This window comes from Sinocyclocheilus grahami, unplaced genomic scaffold, assembly GCF_001515645.1.
Source record: "Sinocyclocheilus grahami isolate Dianchi unplaced genomic scaffold, SAMN03320097.WGS_v1.1 scaffold355.1, whole genome shotgun sequence".
Lineage (NCBI taxonomy): Eukaryota > Metazoa > Chordata > Actinopteri > Cypriniformes > Cyprinidae > Sinocyclocheilus > Sinocyclocheilus grahami.
In genome coordinates this window covers 256,894-281,759 of record NW_015505534.1, presented here as the reverse complement: position 1 = coordinate 281,759, position 24,866 = coordinate 256,894, and the positions used below count along the sequence as shown (strand labels likewise).

The 24,866-nt window shown below is 37.0% G+C and overlaps 1 pseudogene; it reads left to right on the top strand.

Annotated features, from left to right (window-relative positions):
• Positions 1 to 12,568: 12,568 nt before the first annotated feature.
• Positions 12,569 to 24,527, top strand: LOC107548789 (SWI/SNF-related matrix-associated actin-dependent regulator of chromatin subfamily B member 1-A-like; annotated as a pseudogene).
• The last annotated feature ends 339 nt before the right edge of the window (positions 24,528 to 24,866 follow it).

Sequence of the window (24,866 nt, the reverse complement as noted above, 5' to 3'; positions counted from 1 at the left end):
AAAGAATTAACTTGACGGAGTTCAAACTCAAACCACACGGCAGCAACAAACAGCAAACAATAACTTGGAGATACGTATTAGGGTTGGGCCGATAGACTATGCCATCTGGCAGACATCACGGTGTTGAGCCGGCATCGTGATCCTGACCCCACGACCCACACCATCTGCATGCAGCCCAATATTTGTGACCGCGCAGACGGTCCCCGTACAACAGTGCAGGGGCGAGGTGAATGTTGAGACAGAGCGAGTCAAGTAGGTGATACTGCACATGTGTCAAGCTTGGCCGCTTGGCCGTGGCTGTGTACCAGATGGAACGGAACGCATAAAGTGAAGTATACCCGGGCCTTTAGTGGTCAGCTGCTGCAGAGAGTGCCGAAATTGATATTGCTGATGAGATGAAGACTAGATGAAGACCCCCCCCCCACACACACACACACAATAATCATCAGTAAAACTCAGGTGATTTTGTCAATCTCTTTTGTCAATTATTTTGTTTAAATATGGTGAGATTATTAACATATCAAAGTAGAGACACACCAGAGAATTACCTAATACAAGTTAAAATTCTAAATCATTCCATTTCAAATTATACTTTTGTATTGCTAGAGCTGCCAATTTTAAAAAGAAAACATGCCTAGGGATTATAATGCTGAAAGGTGTGACCAGCTTGACTGTGATAGTGTGTGTTTGTTGATGTCTAAAAGCATCCGTATTCTTAATAAGCCTGCAGGTTATTTACAAGCCTATACCTTGAGCTACTTTGTCAAGCTAAACGAACCATTTTAAACTAACAGAATTGTTTTTGTCCTTCAGGGTGTGACTGGATTCTTGCACGTAATCTGTCGTCTGATAAATGTCTCCAAGAGAGAGACTCATCCTGTTACCTGACTGGTTAAGCTAAGCCCTAGTGGTGTTTTCCATCAAACTAATCAAATCAATAACCAGCTCTGGCACAAGTACAAACGCACACACACTTCTCTTCACATTATGTTTTATTGTCTTGTCATTTACAATCAGTTTCCACGACACGCCGCATGTTTAAAGGGCCTGCTAGTCTAGATCAAAGTGACATATGGAACACGGCAGCCCTATGTTTTTTTTGTTTTTTTTTAACACGTGATCTGGCTTTCGAAAACCTTTGCACCGTGCATTACCCATGCATCTCACCTGCCTACTACACACACTTTCTGAACAGAGTGCCCTTGTCCGCTCTAGCTACTTTTCACATTTCACAGTAAATTAGAGCGTGTTGCACTTTTAAATGTGTGAACAAGTCCTACACAGAACATCTCTGAAAGCCTGAAATGGGAACGCATAGATTGTTTATGTCATCCTCTGAGTGTCTCATGCATACAAAAGCAATGCAAGGGGGAAAAACAAATTATATCGCATATATGCTTCACTTTTCATTCTCGTTCATTTTGGTTACTGATATGAAGTGAAAAAATAAAACTAAAAGACATAAATCTCACGTCTTTGAGGTAATTTTCATAACTGAAGTCAGTGGTCCACATTATCTCATATTACTGTAAACAACAGCCTGGAGCATGAAACTTGCACACAATATGCAGAGCAAATGATTTACAGTGTAATATGACCCAGACTATACCTAAAGAATAAAAAGAGGCCATCGGCATCCACAAAAATTATTATGGAATATATTACCCACAAGGGCTTATAATAATAACCAAGCCACCTTGCTATGGGTGAAATGAAAATAAGACAAGCTGACCGCAGCTGTGTCTGTTTTTAATCTGCTCCTAATGAGCCAAATGCTGTCCAGCATTAGCCCTTTGCAGAAATATCGTCCCTCTTTTACCTTTTAGAAGCCTCATTAGCTTATCAGGACCCTGTTATTTAATAAAAGTGCTATACTTTTGTCTGAGCCGTACTAATCAGCATTATTGTCAAAAGCCCCTCGACCCCAATAAGAATGAGTTTGGCAGAATACACAAGCCTAAACTATGTGATAAACTATATAAAGTATTGCGACAAAGAGGCTAATTTAAAGAACAGTGAGTGACCGATTGAATCTTCAGAGGGTAGTTGGGATTGCCAAAGCCCAGGTGTAAAGGGAAATTTTATTTATTTATTTTTCTTCGGTAAGAGCCCCTTTGCTCTCATCATTTTTCAAAGTAGGCCAGCCGTCACAGCTGCACCACGAATCAGAAGTGAAATTTTCATTGGAAATGGTGGGCTTAGCACTCTGGTTTGATGATGGAGTGTTGCAGGTGGACGAGTGAGACGGCATGAAGTAGCCTGTAACCATTGCATTCTGGGAGGAGGTGGCAGGAAAAAACAGCATCAATCTGGCTGAGCTGGGTGCCATCATATCATGTAAATAGGTGTTTTTGAGGATACCCATGGAAGTCAAGCAGCTTTTTTTAAAAAAAAAAGGAAAAACATGGCTGTGCTGACATTTCAATAAAATATTACATTGGTTTTCGAACATTTTGCAGCATCTTCAAAGTCATCATCTGTGTGTTTATCTATAGGTACATTTAAGTTTTGCAAAAATGTAAGTAGAGCTAAGGTTTTTTAATGAGCTTGTTTTTTATTTTTATTTTTGTAAGAAAAGGGTTCTGAATGACAAAATAACTGCAATTTAGTAGCACAGTGTGCTTATGCATATGTACCTATGCTATAGCTACACACAAGCCCTCTAGTATCTTTTGTTCATTGTAGTGTGCAGCGTAGAATTCGAGTTTCATGCCATTTGGCAGAGGGTCTTTGGGGAAATGAATTTCTTTTTTCCAAAGTAATCATGCTAATGGTTTCCAAAACCACAGCAGAGTCGGTGCGAACTCTGGCATGGCTTCATGCTTTTAGACACGGCAGGCTGACGAGCACTGCCTAGATTAACATTTAATTTTCATGGTGCCAGTCAACTCAGGTAAACAGACTCACTCGCTGTTCAAACCTCAGGTAGATTTATCTCACCAGAGTTTGATACATTGGAAGTATACTAAGGGTAGTAAATAGTCAAGATAGAGCCCACCTCTGACAACCTCCCACTGCTATATACAGACCCCGTCATTCCCTTTTCAGAACCCAATGCATTCTTGACTACTGAATTGGACGCTTCCCAGAAGGAAAATAGGATTTATTCCAAAAAATGTAAGGTGAGGGTTGTAAGGCAGAAGCCAGAGATTCTGCAAATTAATTAATAATTTTTTTTTTTTAGAAGAAGAAGAAGTTGATAAGGTCCTCCACTAAAGATGACACTGACTAGTTCAATGTTCAGCTGGCTAACATCAACGCCCACTGCTAGTACATTCCAGAATTGCACCATTATGCATTCGGAAAACAATTTTATCCAAAAACACATGGCATGCAAGTTATATTTTTATCAGGTCATATATTATCTGGGAATTAAACCCATGATGTTGCTTTCTCCATATTATGCTGTTTAAAGGGGTCATATGACGTTGCTAAAAAGAACATTATTTTGTGTATTTGGTGTAATGCAATGTGTTTATGCGGTTAGTTTGGCAGAATACACAAGCCTAAACTATGTGATAAACTATATAAAGTATTGCGACAAAGAGGCTAATTTAAAGAACAGTGAGTGACCGATTGAATCTTCAGAGGGTAGTTGGGATTGCCAAAGCCCAGGTGTAAAGGGAAATTTTATTTATTTATTTTTCTTCGGTAAGAGCCCCTTTGCTCTCATCATTTTTCAAAGTAGGCCAGCCGTCACAGCTGCACCACGAATCAGAAGTGAAATTTTCATTGGAAATGGTGGGCTTAGCACTCTGGTTTGATGATGGAGTGTTGCAGGTGGACGAGTGAGACGGCATGAAGTAGCCTGTAACCATTGCATTCTGGGAGGAGGTGGCAGGAAAAAACAGCATCAATCTGGCTGAGCTGGGTGCCATCATAGCATGTAAATAGGTGTTTTTGAGGATACCCATGGAAGTCAAGCAGCTTTTAAAAAAAAAAAAAGGAAAAACATGGCTGTGCTGACATTTCAATAAAATATTACATTGGTTTTCGAACATTTTGCAGCATCTTCAAAGTCATCATCTGTGTGTTTATCTATAGGTACATTTAAGTTTTGCAAAAATGTAAGTAGAGCTAAGGTTTTTTAATGAGCTTGTTTTTTATTTTTATTTTTGTAAGAAAAGGGTTCTGAATGACAAAATAACTGCAATTTAGTAGCACAGTGTGCTTATGCATATGTACCTATGCTATAGCTACACACAAGCCCTCTAGTATCTTTTGTTCATTGTAGTGTGCAGCGTAGAATTCGAGTTTCATGCCATTTGGCAGAGGGTCTTTGGGGAAATGAATTTCAAAGTAATCAAGTAATCATGCTAATGGTTTCCAAAACCACAGCAGAGTCGGTGCGAACTCTGGCATGGCTTCATGCTTTGCAGGCTGACAGGCTGACGAGCACTGCCTAGATTAACATTTAATTTTCATGGTGCCAGTCAACTCAGGTAAACAGACTCACTCGCTGTTCAAACCTCAGGTAGATTTATCTCACCAGAGTTTGATACATTGGAAGTATACTAAGGGTAGTAAATAGTCAAGATAGAGCCCACCTCTGACAACCTCCCACTGCTATATACAGACCCCGTCATTCCCTTTTCAGAACCCAATGCATTCTTGACTACTGAATTGGACGCTTCCCAGAAGGAAAATAGGATTTATTCCAAAAAATGTAAGGTGAGGGTTGTAAGGCAGAAGCCAGAGATTCTGCAAATTAATTAATAATTTTTTTTTTTTAGAAGAAGAAGAAGTTGATAAGGTCCTCCACTAAAGATGACACTGACTAGGTCAATGTTCAGCTGGCTCATATCAACGCCCACTGCTAGTACATTCCAGAATTGCACCATTATGCATTCGGAAAACAATTTTATCCAAAAACACATGGCATGCAAGTTATATTTTTATCAGGTCATATATTATCTGGGAATTAAACCCATGATGTTGCTTTCTCCATATTATGCTGTTTAAAGGGGTCATATGACGTTGCTAAAAAGAATGTTATTTTGTGTATTTGGTGTAATGCAATGTGTTTATGCGGTTTAAAGTTCAAAAATTGTGATTGGCCGAATTCCTCAAGCATGTGACGAAAATGTTATGCCCCTTACCATACTGTGATGCCGTGTCCGGCACGACGAGACAAAACCAGAAAAAGGCATTTGTTTCATCCAGTGGGGACATAATTACTGATTATAATGACTTATACTGTCTTTTTACGCATTGCGTTCCGTATCGCGCTGCGTAAACATAAAACCATGTCTGCATTTGTGATTGGAGAAATGACAAACAACAAGCGCTACTCTACACTGCTCAAAACTCGCATTAGAATCATCAGTGGCAAATTCTTTAAATATGAAAACATACTTACAGGCTGAGTCAGAAGCGCCAGACTGTCGTTGCAAAGTTGGAATTATCCCACTTTATAGAAACAGACACTTGTAGGTTATACTCTCCCAGGAAACAGTCCTTGTCCTCCATAAAATGCGCTGCACACATCTGAATATTTGGGTTGAACTGTTCTGGAACAGTGTTGTAAATACAACTTAACCACTGATTTCTAGTTGTGTCCTCTTTTAGAAGGCCAAACAAAGTAGTTTCGCTTTCATAACGAAACACACAGCGTCTCCATGACATGGCGGCGGTGGCAGCAACAATGCTACAGCGAGAATCAAAGTTACGCCTTTTTTGTTTGCGTGAACATTTGGGCGGCATTATGCAAATCTTTCCACATAGTGACGTAGACATGTGGGGGCGTGTTAGAACGAGCCGTTTTAGGTAGGCGTGTTTGACTCTTAACTTTTATAAAGAATATCTCTTTGGATTTGAGACTTTAGTCTTTGCAACTTTACAGATCGTCTTTATGCACCAAGAGCTTGTAACACTCCAAAGAGAAAGGAAAAATTGAAATCGCATCATATGACCCCTTTAAGCTACATTGACAGCCAAAGATGCTTTTTATGCTGCCAAAAATACCTTTCTTCATTCATGGAATTCAAACTTTTTATGCGTGTATTCTGATAAAATAAATTTTTCCATGCAACATAATTTACAGAAATTATAGCAATATACTAAAGTAGATATTTTCTATATTTCTAGTACTACAGAATGACTAGTACATGAAGGTTATGGGTTCGATTCCCAGGAAAAACAAGAACTGTTAAAATGTAAATGTGTACCTTGAATGCAATGTAAGTTTCTTTGGATAAAAGTGTCTGCCAAATGTAAATGTAAGTATTCTACCTTCAAGCAGAATCAGGCCTGAGTGGAGCGGTACTGGGCCTATCACAGCTATGCTGGTGATACCCAGATTTACCTAGCCTTTTCGCTAAATGACTACAGCCCCATTGACTCCCTCTGCCAATGCATTGATGAAATTAACAGTTGGATGAGCCAGAACTTTCTTCAGTTAAACAAGGAAATAACTGAAGTCATTGCATTTGGAAACAAAGATGAAGTTCTCATGGTGAATGCATACCTTAACTCTAGGGGTCTAACAACTAAAAATCAAGTCAGGAATCTTGGTGTGATTCTGGAGACAGATCTTAGTTTCAGTAGTCATGTCAAAGCGGTAACTAAATCAGCATACTATCATCTAAAAAACATTGCAAGAATTAGATGTTTTGTTTCCAGTCAAGACTTGGAGAAACTTGTTCATGCCTTTATCACCAGCAGGGTGGACTATTGTAATGGTCTCCTCACCGGCCTTCCCAAGAAGACCATTAGACAGCTGCAGCTCATCCAGAACGCTGCTGCCAGAATTCTGACTAGAACCAGAAAATCTGAGCATATCACACCAGTCCTCAGGTCCTTACACTGGCTTCCAGTTATATTTAGGATTGATTTTAAAGTACTTTTACTTGTTTATAAATCACTCAATGGCCTAGGACCTAAATACATAGCAGATATGTTCACTGAATATAAACCTAACAGACCACTCAGATCATTAGGATCGAGTCAGTTAGAAATACCAAGGGTTCACACAAAACAAGGGGAGTCCACTTTTAGTTATTGTGCCGCCCGCAGTTGGAATCAGCTTCCAGAAGAGATCAGATGTGCTAAAACATTAGTCACATTTAAATGCCGACTCAAAACTCATCTGTTTAGCTGTGTATTTATTGAATGAGCACTGTGCAATGTCCGAACTGATTGCACTATATTTGATGTATAATCATTTTCTATTCTTAACTGTTTTAAATTCATTATAAACCTCTTAAATCAATTTTTAAATCGTTTTCAAAGTTTTTAAATTCCTTGTTTTATTGTTGTTATTATTTTCTTTTCTTTTATGTAACGCACTTTGAATGTGCTATATAAATAAACTTGCCTTGCCTTGCCTTGCCCTACCTTGGGCAATCTGTGAATTCATTTTTCATTTGTTTCTACCATCCCAAGCTGACATTTCTCTAAATGCATGTATTTTAGATGCTTTTGGCAAAGATCTGTGCAACTTTCACTCTTGTTGTTCATCCAAACATCAACCATACACGTAAGAACGAGAGCAAACATGATGGTGCAGCCATTTTCCCTGATGACTTCTAACTGCAAAAAGCTCATTGTTTGTTTGATTGCTAGCTTCACTCCTCAGAGAGATCCAGTGGTTTAAATCCCCCTTTTCACTCTCAGGGAAATCTATTTGAAATTGAATTGAATCGTTTAAAGTTGTGATTTGAATGTATATAGAAGGATCAGACATTGAGCACACTCTTGTCTATTCGAGTTAGTCGGAAACATTTGCTGAAAATCCTGTCCTCATCCTGTGGATTGTGCTCAGTAAATCAGTGGAAAGACAGGATTGTCAGAAACATGACAGTAGTGCGAGTGGATTTGGCAAGTGAAATATTCACAAAGCCTGTGTGTGTGCTGATAATTAACGTATAGTCAGAAGATTTAGCATACAGTTATGATACATACAGTCTTGTGCATTTGTGTGATATGTATCTGCAAGCATATGTGTGCTGATCTGAGGAAAAAAACATGAAAAATGCAAATGCATTCAACTGGATCTAGCAGCATTACACAATATCTGGAGGGCATCAGCTGTGCTTTTTCATGTGAAACCTCAGGGAAACTGTCCAACCTATGAATAAAATCATTATATTATAGTAATTGCATAAATAAATTAATGATAAAGAAAAACAAGCATGGTTCAACATGATTATTTTGCATGTGACTAAATAAACAATGGAAAAGTTGTTTTGCAACCATGCTTGAAGTAGCATAAACTCTCCATTGCCACGGGCAGTTGTGTTGGTTTATTGCTTCTGTTCTGCTTTCATATTTGTAAACAGTTCTAGACTCAGCATGGAACACATTTGTTTTAATGCACACATGCTTATTATATGTTTTCTCCAAAAATTTAAATTTGGTTTTGATTTACTCACTGTCATATTGTTCCAAACACATTTAACTTTTTTCCACAGGCCAGTAAGTAAATAAATAAATACCTCAATGTTTACTTTCATTGTATGAAAAAAAGAGCAGAGTGAGCATTCTGCAAAGCATCTCCTTGTGCGTACCACTGGAGAAAGAAAGTCACACATGTTCGGAACACTATGAGAGTGAATAAATAAGAACATTTTCATTTTGAGTGAACTATCCCCTTAATAGTGACATTTGTAAAGTGACTTTACAAAAAAAAAAAAACCTATCCTCTTAAATGTCTAACAGCTCATGAAATTTTGTCTCATTCTAATCAGTGAGAGTTTCAACACATCTTCAGTGGAATTACATTGGGATTTGAGAGTCCAAAGCGGCATCATCAGGATAAGTCAGGGATTCATTTTTACTACTAAAGAGTCACTTGAATGTGAACCCAAATGACTTATTAAAGTGCCTGCCTCTCTCGCATCTCTTCGTTTTTGTCACTCTCTCGCTCTCTCTTAAAATGCATGCCTTGAATGCTTAGCTGCACTCACAACAACAATGCATCAATCACTGGCAGTTGTAATTAAAAATATAATCATAATCTTCTGGATGGGTTCCTGACTAGCAGTTCGATGTTCAAATCTAACCCAAACATTCCAATACTGGGATAAAATATATATAGAAAAAACTAAACCTAAATTAAATCTGTTTTATTAATAATGAATAATTAACCATTACATTTAATTCTAAATAGAAAATTCTGCTCAACAGTTCTCATGCACTCTGATATCCACTTGCACTCAAGCACACAAACTGTAGCACGGAAAATCGATTACCGGGAATCCGCAGTGAAAAGGATAGCAGCTCACAACTGTCTAAAATGCTAAAGGGTCGAGCTGAGAAGTGAATTGTGTAGTAGGCCAAAACATTGACAAAAATGGAACTCGAAAAGAAAGGAACAGAGGAAAGAGGAGTGAAGACTTCTGGCGGTTTTCCAGGTCCATTTTCAGAGTGTCGGCAAGATCGGATTTTGGAAATATTCAGAGATGATATCATGGGAAGGGGGCAGAAGCATTATTGATTTTTCTCTTCATGGAAGTTTATGGGATTTGATGTTTGCACCTACACTAAACTACACTAAAGCTGTAATCCCTTTCATAGAAAAGCAAATGACATTTCAGGAAATGCATGAAAAGTCATGCATGCATAATTTTAGCTTTAATAACTTCCATGCACATGCCAAAAAAGCAAAATGTCACTGTTATAATTGAACTTTGAATATACATAACTCTACCCTGATGTTCAATTAGTGAATGGCGTTCATGTTGATGAAGAGAATAGAACTGACCACTAATTAGTCACAAGATTAAAATGCAGGCTATTTCAAACTATGGTACCAAAGGAGTAATTATGGTATTGCACCACAATCAAGCTGGGGGGGGGTTTCTTTCCAAGTAGTTCCACAAATACAATTTCACTGATTCAAAGAAGACGACATAACAAGAATGCTATAATATATGTGCTTATTTGATTACCTCAAAATAGAGCAGAATCTGAAATATCTCTTGTCATAATGTTTCTTTGTTTTCATTTATTTAGTGTTCTTTCTGTTTTCCCTCAGGTTTGCTTAATTTTATTTTGAATGCCAGAATTTTAATGTTCTCAGATGTGTAGGTCCCACTATATATGGAGGATTTGTGGTCCTGGATTTTTTTTCCTTTTATTTCTTCTTATTATTATTATTATTTATTTTATGTTATTTTTTTAAAGTACTTGCCCGCACTCTAATACATCTCTCTAATAAAGAATAAAAGCTTTCTGTAGGGTCAGAAACAATCATTCCAGTGTGCATGGAGCCTGGTCCAAGTACCATATGTCCATGTGTGCACTAAATTATTATGTCAGGAATCCATCATAATAATTCCTTTCAGGAAGACAGGTTTTTATGTCTGCAATATTGAATGAATTGAATGTCCGGCGTGCATTGTTAAGTATATGGCCTGTGTAAGTGCTGGATTATGACTAGACATTGAAAAAATAATAATCATTCAGATGAATATGCCCTTAGAAACAGAAAGTATAAATATAACATTTTCAGGCAATATGCATTTTAAAAATGCCGCAAAACACACAGTATCACAATAGTGACAACAGAAGGTCACCTGTAAGAAATATGTAATGTGCCTGCATTTAATTTCATTGCTTATTTTGCAGTTCTCTGTTGGCCTTGAGAGCTTTTGCAGGCTAAGGGCTGATGGTCCAGTGAAAATGATTAACTTACAGACTCCAGCACAGTCTCATTGAAACCATCTCAATGTTATGAAAGCAAGTACATGAGTTTGGGTTGAGGAACATTTATGCAAGATTGCCATCTAGTGTTCACAGAAGGAAATAGACGGCAGCAACCGGACAAGATGTAGGCTATTTAAGAACAGAGATGCTAATGAAGCTTATCAACAAAGTCTCATTTGCATTTTGGTGGTTAGTATTTAACCCCCCTAAATATAGGAAAGCAAAGATGTATAATTCATCAGCTATGACTAAGCCACTGCGGATAAAGGTACCTGCTATTGAAACAGGCAATGAAGTGTAAAAAATGCTTTAGATCTGTGGGATTATCCCATCATTTCATTAGGATTACAGACCAGTATAAGGGCAAATTGCTTGCAATTCCAAAGCCTGAGTAAAGAAACACATATAATGAGATTGAGGTTTCCTGTTCCTCTGAGGCTTAGTTCTGTCTTTTCTATTATCATCCACTATGTTTGAATCTCTAAAGTGAAACTATCTAAGAGGAGCACTCTTGTAAAATTATGATTTCCTTAATTAATTGGCTTTACAGATTGACTATGAAATGGGGTCACATAACACTTGGGGCTTGTTTTACTTTGCAGCAATTATAGCAGTATTGTGTCCCTCATGTAACAAGATCATTGTCAAGGTCTAACTCAGTGTATGAAACTCAAACTCATCAAGGTCACGTTTTACGTATCATGGTTAGACTGAGACCAGTGTTATTTTATCATTGAGATACTAGTATAGTTTTTATTCATATTTTGAATCAGTTTTCATTTTTATATGTTCTGCTTTCAACTAATTTTAGTTAAAGTTTTAGTAAATTTGTTGTGTGTTTTTATCATTTATAGTAGTTTTGTTTTTATGTATATATTTTATTTATTTTTATTTCAGTTTTAGTTATTTTAGTACATCAAGTTAAATAAAGTTCAAATGAGAAATGTAGCTGAAATAAAAAGTTTTTTTTATTTTATTTCTGTTAATGTTCATTTTTCTCAAGTAATCAAAATGTTTTTTATGGTTTTAATTTTAGTTTCGGTCTGACTGAGGCTTGACTTCAGTGATGTATAATATTCAATAATATAAAATCGCAAATTTTGGTTACCAAAGAATGCGCTTAAACTGCTTCAGGAGGAGTATTTCACTGTGAATCTTATTGGTAATGACCAATTATTAATGTTCCAAGCCAAAGGATAATGTGAAGTTTAATGCAGCATGTTTAATTAAAATATGTGTTTGTGTTAATGAAGTTCAGGCTGTGCCCTGTTAATGGTTTAGATCAGAGCGTATGCCAGCTTCTATCTATCAGGGGCATGTGTAGGTGCATGCAAGTGCTGCAGATATAAGAGTTTCACAACCTTTTTAGGAAATAACACCGCAAGAATGAGAAAACTGCTTCTTTCTAAAGTAGATGTCACACCTGATTACCATTTTAAAAGGTCTGTTTTTATGTCTACCCTTTAATCGCAAGCACATTTCCCCCCAAAATATATAGGCCTATATAATTATTTAAAGTATAATTATATATATATATATATATATATATGTATATGTGTGTGTGTGTGTGTGTGTGTGTGTGTGTGTGTGTGTGTAAAGACTTTATATTTATATATAAATATTTATAATTTTATAAATATTAAAATGTGCTTTTATTGCATTTGTTTATATTACTGCTTAGAGCATATGGCGCTAGTAACGGCAAACAAATGATGACTTGGCTAAATGTAAATTGTACATAAAATATAGAGCAAATATACTAGACCAGTTATTCTAAAGTTATTACAGCTGATTTTAATAGGATTCCTGGCGTATATTGTAACATCGGTGAGGCGCCCTCCAACCGAAGGCATTTCTGCACGCCTGCAGCGCGGCGCCCCAGTGCAGGAGCCTTTCCCACTTCGCCGCTTCCTTCATGCGCATGCGCCCTGTTGCTCATTGTGTTCGCAAAGATGGCGTTGAGTAAAACATTTGGACAAAAACCAATAAAATTTCAACTCGAGCAAGATGGGGATTTTTACATGATAGGTTCAGAGGTACGTTTTCTGTCTCACAGGGAATTACGAGTATGTTTACATATGATATGCGTTAATGTAGCCATTATATTAACAATAAAACATCATCTTCGACTTCTCTTTGTTGGTTGTTGCCTGTTAAAGATGCTGTTATCTCCATATCGACGTGATGAATGAATGATAAAATGATCAATAGAGCTTGCAATCATGCCCGTTCCTTTATAAAGTGAAGCACTTGTCTATCCGAGCTATAAAAGTCAAGATTTTTTGCGATTTATATTCGGGCCAAACAAGTTGGCAGATAACGTTATAAATATAACAGTTTGTCATTTAAACGCACCATAAACATGTTAAATGGATAGTTCACACAGAAAATCACATTTCTGTCATTATTTACCCGTTCTCGTGTTGACCCAAACCGTTATGATATTCTTTTCTCTTTTTTCCATTGGAGCACAAAAAGAGATGTTCAGTACAATGCTGGGGACTGTTTCAGTCTCCATCCACTTTCATTACATCTGGTTTCACAGTGAAAGTAAATGGTGACCGAGTATGGCAAGCCGTTTTAGCTTATAATAATCCCAGTGTTACTCGTCGTAATTGCATTTTTACTAGTAACAATTCAATTAGAGAGCTCTACAATTAAATTCTTACTAGTAACAATGCCAGTTAAAGAGCTCTCTAATTCAGTTCTTACTAGTAACAATTATGATTAGAGAGCTCTCTTATTGTATTTATAACTAGTTAAAATAGATTTAGAGAGCTCTCTAATTGGCATTGTTACTAGTAAGAATTTAATTGTAGAGCTCTCTAATTGAATTGTTACTAGTAAACGCTACGACGAGTAACGCTAGGAATATTTTAAGCTAAAACGGCTTGCCATAGACCGAGAACATTATGCCTAACATCCCATTTTGTGTTCCACAGAAAAAAGAAAAGTCATACTAGTTTGAAACAACACGAAAAAAAAAAAACACTTTTAACTGAACCATTATACACTTGTCACGTCCTTTTAAGGCACCACAGGTGAACTGGGTAAAAACAATTTTTTTACTAGATATCACCATAATTTCCTGGTTGATTAATCGTAGTCACAGTACATTAAGACATTAAACCTATTATTATTATTTATTGTTTGTATTACAAGTTTTATGAAATGGTATGTTTAAATCTGATTAAATATGCACTATTTTGCACACATTTCCAAAACAGAAATCTGAACACTTCATGTTTCATTTTGTTGTCATATTAGAGTTAACAGTTTTTACAAGGGGGCTTTTGTTGTCTCTTTTTATCATGCCATAAATCAGAAAATACTATCAAAATTCCCCATGTTTTTAGAATAAATTCTCATATAAACTAGTTAAATAATATATGAGCAAACCTCTCTGTAAAAAACCTTCAGAATATAGACCGGAATAAAGCTGTAAATGTTACTGTATGTAGGTGGTATTGAGGTAAAGATGTGTGGCTTAATGCAGGAGAAAAAACTCATATTGAGAAAACTTCCTTTAGATAGGTATTGAAATTGATGCAGATAGATAGATTCAAATACATAAAGTGTAATAAAATTGTATGGAAGCAAAAAAAGAAAAGCCCAAAATCTCAAAAGTGTCCAGTGCATGAGAAAGAAGAAGAAGAAAAAATGTTTTTGCCTGTAGTATCTTGCCTTAAGGTTTTTGTTTTTTTTTTGCTTAATCTTGCTGTTTAGGTTGGAAACTATCTGCGTATGTTCAGAGGCTCTCTGTATAAGCGGTACCCGTCACTATGGAGACGTCTCGCATCCATGGAGGAGAGGAAGAAAATTGTAGCATCATCACACGGTAAGTGATTCCTTTCCCTCTAAATGGTCTTAAGTCCAGAAAGCACCCGTAAGCAGCACCTACCGCATAGTCTCCTATTTCTGCTTCTGGACAGAAGTTTGTGCAGTGTTCTTTCTGTGTTTGATCATGGTTACACAAATTTAGCCACCAGTGTGACCCTGCTGAAGGCGTCTGAGTGTGAGGAGATCTTCGAGGGGAATGATGAGAAGTACAAGGCTGTGTCCATCAGCACAGAGCCTCCGGCATATCTCAGGTAAGGAGACCGGTGGTCTCTGTTTATGTGACATACAGGTCTAAATGCAAAACAAGGAAGAAGGAAACAATATAGAATAAATGCAGTACTGGGGTTGTTTTTATTACAAATATGGACACTTTCAGGCAGTTTTGTGAATGGAAAATGGCAAATTTTTTGAATATACATTTTTGAGCAATGTATTATATGTTAATTATTTAGATAAAGAGAATTTATTGTTTTTTAATATTTTTGAGTGAATTTATTTTTTCATTTAATTCATGGAATATTTTAAATTTGCCTATATTTGTTCTTTTGGAGTTTATGTTGTTGCAACTCTATATCTGAACTTAGGGAGCAAAAGGCGAAGAAGAACAGTCAGTGGGTACCCACCCTGCCCAACAGCTCCCACCACCTGGACGCAGTGCCTTGTTCCACCACTATCAACAGAAACAGAATGGGACGTGACAAGAAAAGGACCTTTCCATTATGGTGAGATGAGTAATGAGAGTTTGACAAGTTCTCCCTCTGTTTTATGGATTTTCATCCAGGGCTATTAGCTTTAAAAACAAAAACTACAATTCAAAAGTTTGGAGTGAGTAATTTATTTATTTTTTATTTTTATTTTTTTTAAAGAAATTAGTACTTTTATTCAGCAAGGCCACATTCAATTTATCAAAATGTTGCTGTATATTAATATTAAGCCACACAACTGTTTTCAACGTTAATAATAATAAGAACTGTTTCTTGAGCACCAAATCATCATATTAGAATGATTTCTGAAGAATCGTGTGACTTTGAAGACTGGAATAATGACTGCTGAAAATTAAGCTCTGGCATGACTGTAATCATTTTATTTAAATTTGAAAATGTATTAAAATCGAAAACTATTATTTAAAATTGTAATAATATTTTACAACATTACTGTTTTTACTAGCGAATAAATGCATCCCTGTGGTGAGCATAAGACACTTTGTTTTTTCTAAAATATTTTTTAAAAGTCTCCCGACCTCAAACTTTTGATTGGTAGTGCATATGCTAGCATACTTCTAAATGCTGACAACATGAAAGAGATGAAAATATGCAAATTACCCCATGATTTACTCACCCTCAAGTCATGCTAGGTGTATATGACTTTACTCTTTCAGATGAATACAATGTGCTGGCTCTTCCAAGCTTTATAATGGCAGTGAATGGGTTGTGATGTTCAATAGACCAATAGAAGTCCAATAAACTGCGTCCAACCATCATAAATAGTGCTCCACACGGCTCTGGGGAGTTAATAAAGGCCTCCTGAAGCGAATTGATGCTTTTTTTGTATGAAAAATTTCCATATTTAAAGTTTCCCCCTTTTGGGAAAACGGGCAACCTTTGGGTTATGAGTCCGACTCTCTAACCATTAGGCCACGACTTCCCCCTGACTATCAGGGCAATATCAAACCAGAGGATGTTTACTAAGGAACAAAACCACATTTCCGCTACATACGTCCCATGACTGGGTTGTTTGGGGTCAGCAGATGAAGCAATAGTCCAAAACACTGGCTTGTTTTTGCTAACAGGTTTTTTCAAGTATGTTGTTTATCGCTGACAGAATCTTTTCCGGTTGTGTTATGAAAAGCAAATACTCTTGATAGGCTAATTTTTCTTTGGACATGCTGAAGTTCCTTCTTCCTGACCTTCCACATGAGAAGATAACCTGATGACGGTCCAAATGCTCAGAAAGTCCCCATTTTTATTACAAACCCTTTTTTTTTTTTTTTTATCTCAGTGATTGGCTGTAGTGAGACAGTTCAGACTAGAATGCAGCCAACCAGCTGTTGGTTTCAAGCATTGCTCCAGTGTGTTCAAAACAACTTTATTCTGCTGTCATTACTTACAAGACCAGCGTTTTAAATCCCTCACATAATCACATATGTAGGTTGTTAAATATTGGGGTATTTGTTGTGTCAGAAAAGGACAGGACATGAAGGAAAATTGTCGGCTGTTATTCAGAATGTGGTGTTTAACAGCACATGGTGCTACTTAACGATAGAGTGTGTTTATGGGTCTCTGCTTTTCTTCAATGCATAGTTTCGATGACCACGACCCTGCAGTCATCCACGAAAATGCTTCCCAGGCAGAGGTCCTGGTGCCTATCCGCCTGGACATGGAGATTGATGGGCAAAAGCTCAGAGATGCCTTCACCTGGAACATGAATGGTAAGGTGGAAAAATTTTTTTAAAAATTGTTGCTTTGCTTTACTTTTCTTATGCATTGCTTTTCAACAGTAATGCATATGAAAAGCAAAGACATACAAGATTCATTTGTGCTAAATACATTTAAGAACAGAAGTGTAACTCTGTCTGCTTTTGAATCTCCAGAGAAACTTATGACGCCAGAGATGTTTGCTGAGATCCTGTCTGATGACCTGGAAAACCAATAAAATTTCAACTCGAGCAAGATGGGGATTTTTACATGATAGGTTCAGAGGTATGTTTTCTGTCTCACAGAGAATTACGCGTATGTTTACATCTGATATGCGTTAATGTAGCCATCATATTAACATTATAATATAATCTTCCGACTTCTCTTTGTTGGTTGTTGCCTGTTAAAGATGCTGTTATCTCCATATCGACGTAATAAATTCATTATTAAATGATCGATGGAGCTTGCAAGCATCACCGTTCCTCAGTAAAGTGAAGTACTGACCTTAAAGTCAGATTGAATGTGCGATTTTATATTCAGGGAAAACAAGTTAGCAGATATTGTTGTATTATTGCAGTTTGTCATTTAAATGTACCATAAACATGTTAAATGGATAGTTCACACAGAAAAATAACATTTCTGTCGTTATTTACCCATTCTCGTGTTGTTCCAAACCGTTATGATATTGTTTCTTCCATTGTAACACAAAAGGAGATGCCAGGCTCAGTCTCCATCCACTTTCATTGCATCTGGTTTCACAGTCAAAGTGAATGGTGACCGAGATCATTATGCCTCCATTTTTGTACCAAAAAAAAAGAGGAAATTCATACTGGTTTTGAACAACATGATAGTATGTAAATGACTGAAAAACTCTTTTGACTTAAACATTAGGCACCACAGGTTTAAGTAGATTCACCTTCACCACTGGTTGATTATTCACAGTGCATTTAAGACATAAGACATTTTTTTTTTGTTTTTTTTTGTTTTTTAGCCAGGTTTAAAATTCTTGTTTCATTAGCGTTAACGGTTTTCACAATGTTTTTTTTTTTTTATCTGCTTTTATCATTCCATAAATCTGAAAATGCTGTCAAAAAATCCCCATGTTTTTAGGAGTTAAATCTTATATAAACCAGTTAAATAATATATGAACAAACCTCTCTGTAAAAACCTTCAGAATATAGACAGGAATACAGTTATAAAGTTTGCTGTATGTAAGTGCCACAGAGGTATATATTTGTGACTTAATGCAGGATCAAAAAAAAAAAAAACATAATCTTAAGAAAACTACTTTTATAGATATGTGTTGAAATGAATGCGAATAGATACGTTCAAATACATGAAGTGTAATAAAATAAACTACTACTAAAATCCGCTAGTCTGACAAAAGGACTTTTTTTAAAACTGAAACTAAACTTAAAAAAGCCCAAAATCTCAAAAGTGTCCAGTGCATGAGAAAGAAGAAGAAGAAAAAATGTTTTTGCCTGTAGTATCTTGCCTTAAGGTTTTTGTTTTTTTTTTGCTTAATCTTGCTGTTTAGGTTGGAAACTATCTGCGTATGTTCAGAGGCTCTCTGTATAAGCGGTACCCGTCACTATGGAGACGTCTCGCATCCATGGAGGAGAGGAAGAAAATTGTAGCATCATCACACGGTAAGTGATTCCTTTCCCTCTAAATGGTCTTAAGTCCAGAAAGCACCCGTAAGCAGCACCTACCGCATAGTCTCCTATTTCTGCTTCTGGACAGAAGTTTGTGCAGTGTTCTTTCTGTGTTTGATCATGGTTACACAAATTTAGCCACCAGTGTGACCCTGCTGAAGGCGTCTGAGTGTGAGGAGATCTTCGAGGGGAATGATGAGAAGTACAAGGCTGTGTCCATCAGCACAGAGCCTCCGGCATATCTCAGGTAAGGAGACCGGTGGTCTCTGTTTATGTGACATACAGGTCTAAATGCAAAACAAGGAAGAAGGAAACAATATAGAATAAATGCAGTACTGGGGTTGTTTTTATTACAAATATGGACACTTTCAGGCAGTTTTGTGAATGGAAAATGGCAAATTTTTTGAATATACATTTTTGAGCAATGTATTATATGTTAATTATTTAGATAAAGATAATTTATTGTTTTTTAATATTTTTGAGTGAATTTATTTTTTCATTTAATTCATGGAATATTTTAAATTTGCCTATATTTGTTCTTTTGGAGTTTATGTTGTTGCAACTCTATATCTGAACTTAGGGAGCAAAAGGCGAAGAAGAACAGTCAGTGGGTACCCACCCTGCCCAACAGCTCCCACCACCTGGACGCAGTGCCTTGTTCCACCACTATCAACAGAAACAGAATGGGACGTGACAAGAAAAGGACCTTTCCATTATGGTGAGATGAGTAATGAGAGTTTGACAAGTTCTCCCTCTGTTTTATGGATTTTCATCCAGGGCTATTAGCTTTAAAAACAAAAACTACAATTCAAAAGTTTGGAGTGAGTAATTTATTTATTTTTTATTTTTATTTTTTTTAAAGAAATTAGTACTTTTATTCAGCAAGGCCACATTCAATTTATCAAAATGTTGCTGTATATTAATATTAAGCCACACAACTGTTTTCAACGTTAATAATAATAAGAACTGTTTCTTGAGCACCAAATCATCATATTAGAATGATTTCTGAAGAATCGTGTGACTTTGAAGACTGGAATAATGACTGCTGAAAATTAAGCTCTGGCATGACTGTAATCATTTTATTTAAATTTGAAAATGTATTAAAATCGAAAACTATTATTTAAAATTGTAATAATATTTTACAACATTACTGTTTTTACTAGCGAATAAATGCATCCCTGTGGTGAGCATAAGACACTTTGTTTTTTCTAAAATATTTTTTAAAAGTCTCCCGACCTCAAACTTTTGATTGGTAGTGCATATGCTAGCATACTTCTAAATGCTGACAACATGAAAGAGATGAAAATATGCAAATTACCCCATGATTTACTCACCCTCAAGTCATGCTAGGTGTATATGACTTTACTCTTTCAGATGAATACAATGTGCTGGCTCTTCCAAGCTTTATAATGGCAGTGAATGGGTTGTGATGTTCAATAGACCAATAGAAGTCCAATAAACTGCGTCCAACCATCATAAATAGTGCTCCACACGGCTCTGGGGAGTTAATAAAGGCCTCCTGAAGCGAATTGATGCTTTTTTTGTATGAAAAATTTCCATATTTAAAGTTTCCCCCTTTTGGGAAAACGGGCAACCTTTGGGTTATGAGTCCGACTCTCTAACCATTAGGCCACGACTTCCCCCTGACTATCAGGGCAATATCAAACCAGAGGATGTTTACTAAGGAACAAAACCACATTTCCGCTACATACGTCCCATGACTGGGTTGTTTGGGGTCAGCAGATGAAGCAATAGTCCAAAACACTGGCTTGTTTTTGCTAACAGGTTTTTTCAAGTATGTTGTTTATCGCTGACAGAATCTTTTCCGGTTGTGTTATGAAAAGCAAATACTCTTGATAGGCTAATTTTTCTTTGGACATGCTGAAGTTCCTTCTTCCTGACCTTCCACATGAGAAGATAACCTGATGACGGTCCAAATGCTCAGAAAGTCCCCATTTTTATTACAAACCCTTTTTTTTTTTTTTTTATCTCAGTGATTGGCTGTAGTGAGACAGTTCAGACTAGAATGCAGCCAACCAGCTGTTGGTTTCAAGCATTGCTCCAGTGTGTTCAAAACAACTTTATTCTGCTGTCATTACTTACAAGACCAGCGTTTTAAATCCCTCACATAATCACATATGTAGGTTGTTAAATATTGGGGTATTTGTTGTGTCAGAAAAGGACAGGACATGAAGGAAAATTGTCGGCTGTTATTCAGAATGTGGTGTTTAACAGCACATGGTGCTACTTAACGATAGAGTGTGTTTATGGGTCTCTGCTTTTCTTCAATGCATAGTTTCGATGATCACGACCCTGCAGTCATCCACGAAAATGCTTCCCAGGCAGAGGTCCTGGTGCCTATCCGCCTGGACATGGAGATTGATGGGCAAAAGCTCAGAGATGCCTTCACCTGGAACATGAATGGTAAGGTGGAAAAATTTTAAAAAAAATTGTTGCTTTGCTTTACTTTTCTTATGCATTGCTTTTCAACAGTAATGCATATGAAAAGCAAAGACATACAAGATTCATTTGTGCTAAATACATTTAAGAACAGAAGTGTAACTCTGTCTGCTTTTGAATCTCCAGAGAAACTTATGACGCCAGAGATGTTTGCTGAGATCCTGTCTGATGACCTGGACTTGAATCCTCTTACCTTCGTCCCTGCTATCGCCTCAGCCATTCGACAGCAGATCGAGTCCTATCCTACCGACAGCATTCTGGATGAGCAGACGGACCAGAGAGTCATCATTAAGGTGTGTTTTAAAATGGTATCCAAATACAAATAGAGGTCCATTTTGATCAGTTGGGCTTAATTAGTTAAACTGGTTTAGCTTTTCATGTCAAGGCCTGATTAATGTGTGTCTGGAAAATGGTCTTGTTGCATTAAACACTGGCTAATCATAATGCATGTGGTTAATTCCGTTGCCAACCTGCATTGTGCTTTCAGCTAAACATTCACGTGGGGAACATCTCTCTAGTGGACCAATTCGAATGGGACATGTCAGAGAAGGAGAACTCGCCAGAAACGTTCGCTTTGAAGCTCTGCTCTGAGCTGGGCCTCGGAGGAGAGTTTGTCACCACCATTGCCTACAGCATCCGCGGACAGCTCAGCTGGCATCAGAGGACGTACGCCTTCAGGTGGGCAACATACATGCACTTCCAATAATGGCCAGTGGGTTAATGCTCAAACATCAGTTTGAGTTCAAGTTCAGGTTTCTCACTTTTGCTTTCTCGTATACACAAGCACAAAATGTTCGTTCTTGTTCCCAGTGTGTGCTGTAGGGCAAAACTATTGCTAGAAAATCCATGTGCCTTGGGCTTTTAGTTTCAGGATGCTGATGGTCCATTTTAATGCGGTAGTCCATAAATGAGGTAGTTGCTTGGTTTTCGAAGCCCCTCCAAAAACACTGGATTCCCTGTAGAGTCATTTTAGGACCGTTGCGTGTTTTCAAAATCACTGCTTGCCATGATTTATACGTGCTGAGGGCCTAAAGGAAGACTCGCTGTGGTTTGCCTCTCTGTGGCTTATACTGTTGAGATTTGTTCTTTAGTATTTATAGATACCACCACCTCACTGTCATAAGCCAGAGAATTAATGATTTCCCTAGCCTGTAATGTTCCCTTGGATTTTACCCAATAATCAGGAGGTATTTTGTAAACCGAATGAAAAACGATATGAAACTATACATTCCGTTACAGTGATCCAACTTCTTTGAGTGTAGTCTGAATTGTTTCGCTTACCACAAAAACTTGCTGACCAGTGAGAGAGATGCTTATGGGTTAGGTATTGAGGATGGATTTCTAATCACTGTCAAGCTAGGAACAACTATGATAAAACCCATAATAATAACAGTAATAATAATGATCTATTTCAGTTACATTTTAGATTTAGGTTAATGTATATTTAAGCATGTGAATGACTTTACTGCATTTCTGAAGCCTTGGTGAGCAATGCTTTAAAAGAATTGCTTTGAGATTTCTTTCAAACAACTTTTTTTTAACAGTAGCGTATGTCTCGTATGTATATTTTGGTGTTCTTGCATGTGATATTTATGTTGATATCTGTGTTTGTTTGTCCTGTATCTATATCCCGTGTGTCTGTAGAGATGTCAGCGGCCTGATTCCATTTAAATGAATGATTTACTGTGTTCTAAGGTCGTATCGAGTGGAATTTCCATTACTGTTTATTATGTGGTCATATACAAACAAACACACCATCTTTAATGCGGTCTGTCTGGCCTATACACTGGTTCTTTACAATCTCATTGATTTGTCCAACAGCAAGCAGACAACCGTTCAAGCATTGTGACTTCTCTTTATTGTGCCTTGAAGCAGTTTTATGTGTCTTTCTTCCTCAGTTAGTTATAAAATAACTTTAACTCTATACAGCTATTTTTCTCTCTGCAGTACAGACCACATTGATTTTTTTTTTTCCTTCATAATGTTTTGGAATTCAGTTGCTTTTCTCTTGCATGGCTTGCAACCCTACTTTTGCCTTTTAAGGGTCGGGATTTGTGGAGCATAACCAGTTAGCAGTACAATGTCAGTCGATAATAAATGGCACATTATTTGCTTTGTTGCTCAGTTAGAACTGTTAAAATGTTACAAGATCAAGTTTTTGTTTCATTCTTTGTGATTAACTTCATTGCTTCTTGTTTTTGCTTTGCTGTAACCTTCTAATTGTTTGTTTCTCCCACTGTCTGTTCCAATAGGTCTGATTTCAGGTCAATATACTTCAAAATTTCTTGATCTTCTCTCCCTCTTACCCCCCACGTTTCATTCCATGGGAAGCTGAGTACCTTCATCTCTTCTTATTTTTTATATCTTTGCAGCACTTGTCCTTGTATATGGACATGTTGTGAATGTATAATGCAGGGGGGGGGGTTCTAGAAATGACAGAGATAGCATAAACCTAGTGATACCAGAACAGACAGTGGTTTGGTGACTGTTCTGTTTGACCCCTGCATGTGCTGCCAAAGCATGGCTTTTATTTTTGTATGATAATTAGAAGTAAATCATATGAATATAGAAATAGTTTTTCTTAACAAAAGTTTAAAATTATATTATTAAACTTTTAATATTTCTAGAAACCATCACCTCTATTCCTCAGTGGTCATCAGTGAAGCATCATTGGGATTCCATGATGTTTAATTTATGCTGTCCACTTCTGACTCCATATGGCTCTTTTAGTGAGAACCCATTACCAACTGTGGAGATTGCCATTCGGAACACAGGTGATGCCGACCAGTGGTGCCCTCTGCTGGAGACCCTGACAGATGCAGAGATGGAGAAGAAAATCAGAGATCAGGACAGAAACACAAGGTAAGAAAGATGCTCAAATTAGGCCTCACCTATTAGACACCATTTTATGTTATATATTTTGATTCTATATTTCATTTTAATACATTTTTTGCAATTGGTACATGTTAAATTTTATTCCGTTTCTTGGCATGCATAATATTTATAAATAATATGTATTACTATTAGTATTACACATTAATATTTTTTTTCCACAGGCGTATGCGACGACTTGCCAACACCGTCCCTGCCTGGTAAAAATAGGACGTTGTTGATGCTGCCTCTCAATAAGCTCACAGTCTCATTAAGGGCCTCAGGGTTGCTGGAAGCCTTTGCACAGATCCACACAGCTCTAGATAACATTCCTCCAGCCTTCTGACCTCCTCAACCCACGCAGCATTACACACTTTCTTAATACCAGGCCTTTAAACTCTTATCTGGCATCAGCCAGGCTTTACAGTGCTTACAGGGACTGCTCGGACGTCTTATTAGAATGCCTGTTGTTGCCGTTTCTCTGGTCTCCAGTTATAGAGACATCTGTATAATCTTATTGTAAGAACAGGATGTTGAGAAAGTTTGGTTGAGTATTGTGTTTTTCGTTAAAGGTGCTAATGCGAACTATGAACTTGACTTGCTTTTTTTATTTTAAATAAAGACAATGGTAAATTTTATGCCTGTGGTTCTCAGTTTTTGTATGAATTTTGTATATTATTTTTTTCTTCCCAGCACTAAGATATTGCACTTTGAGTCTTGGCAATTCCTTGCTTAAAAGCTGTGAGAACTATAAATTGATATTGGTTTGTACATGTATGCACAAAAATAACAATAATGTCATTTATGTCTGAACGCTCATTTGCGGTCTCGTTCTGTGCTCATCAGCTGGGCCTAAAATCTGTTCTCCTAACCACATATGTCATGCAATGTGGACCGCTTGCTTCAGTTTCCAACGCATTCTTTTGAAATGTTAGATGATGTGTCTTTAATGTGTATGGAAAATGGAAGGAGTTCAATC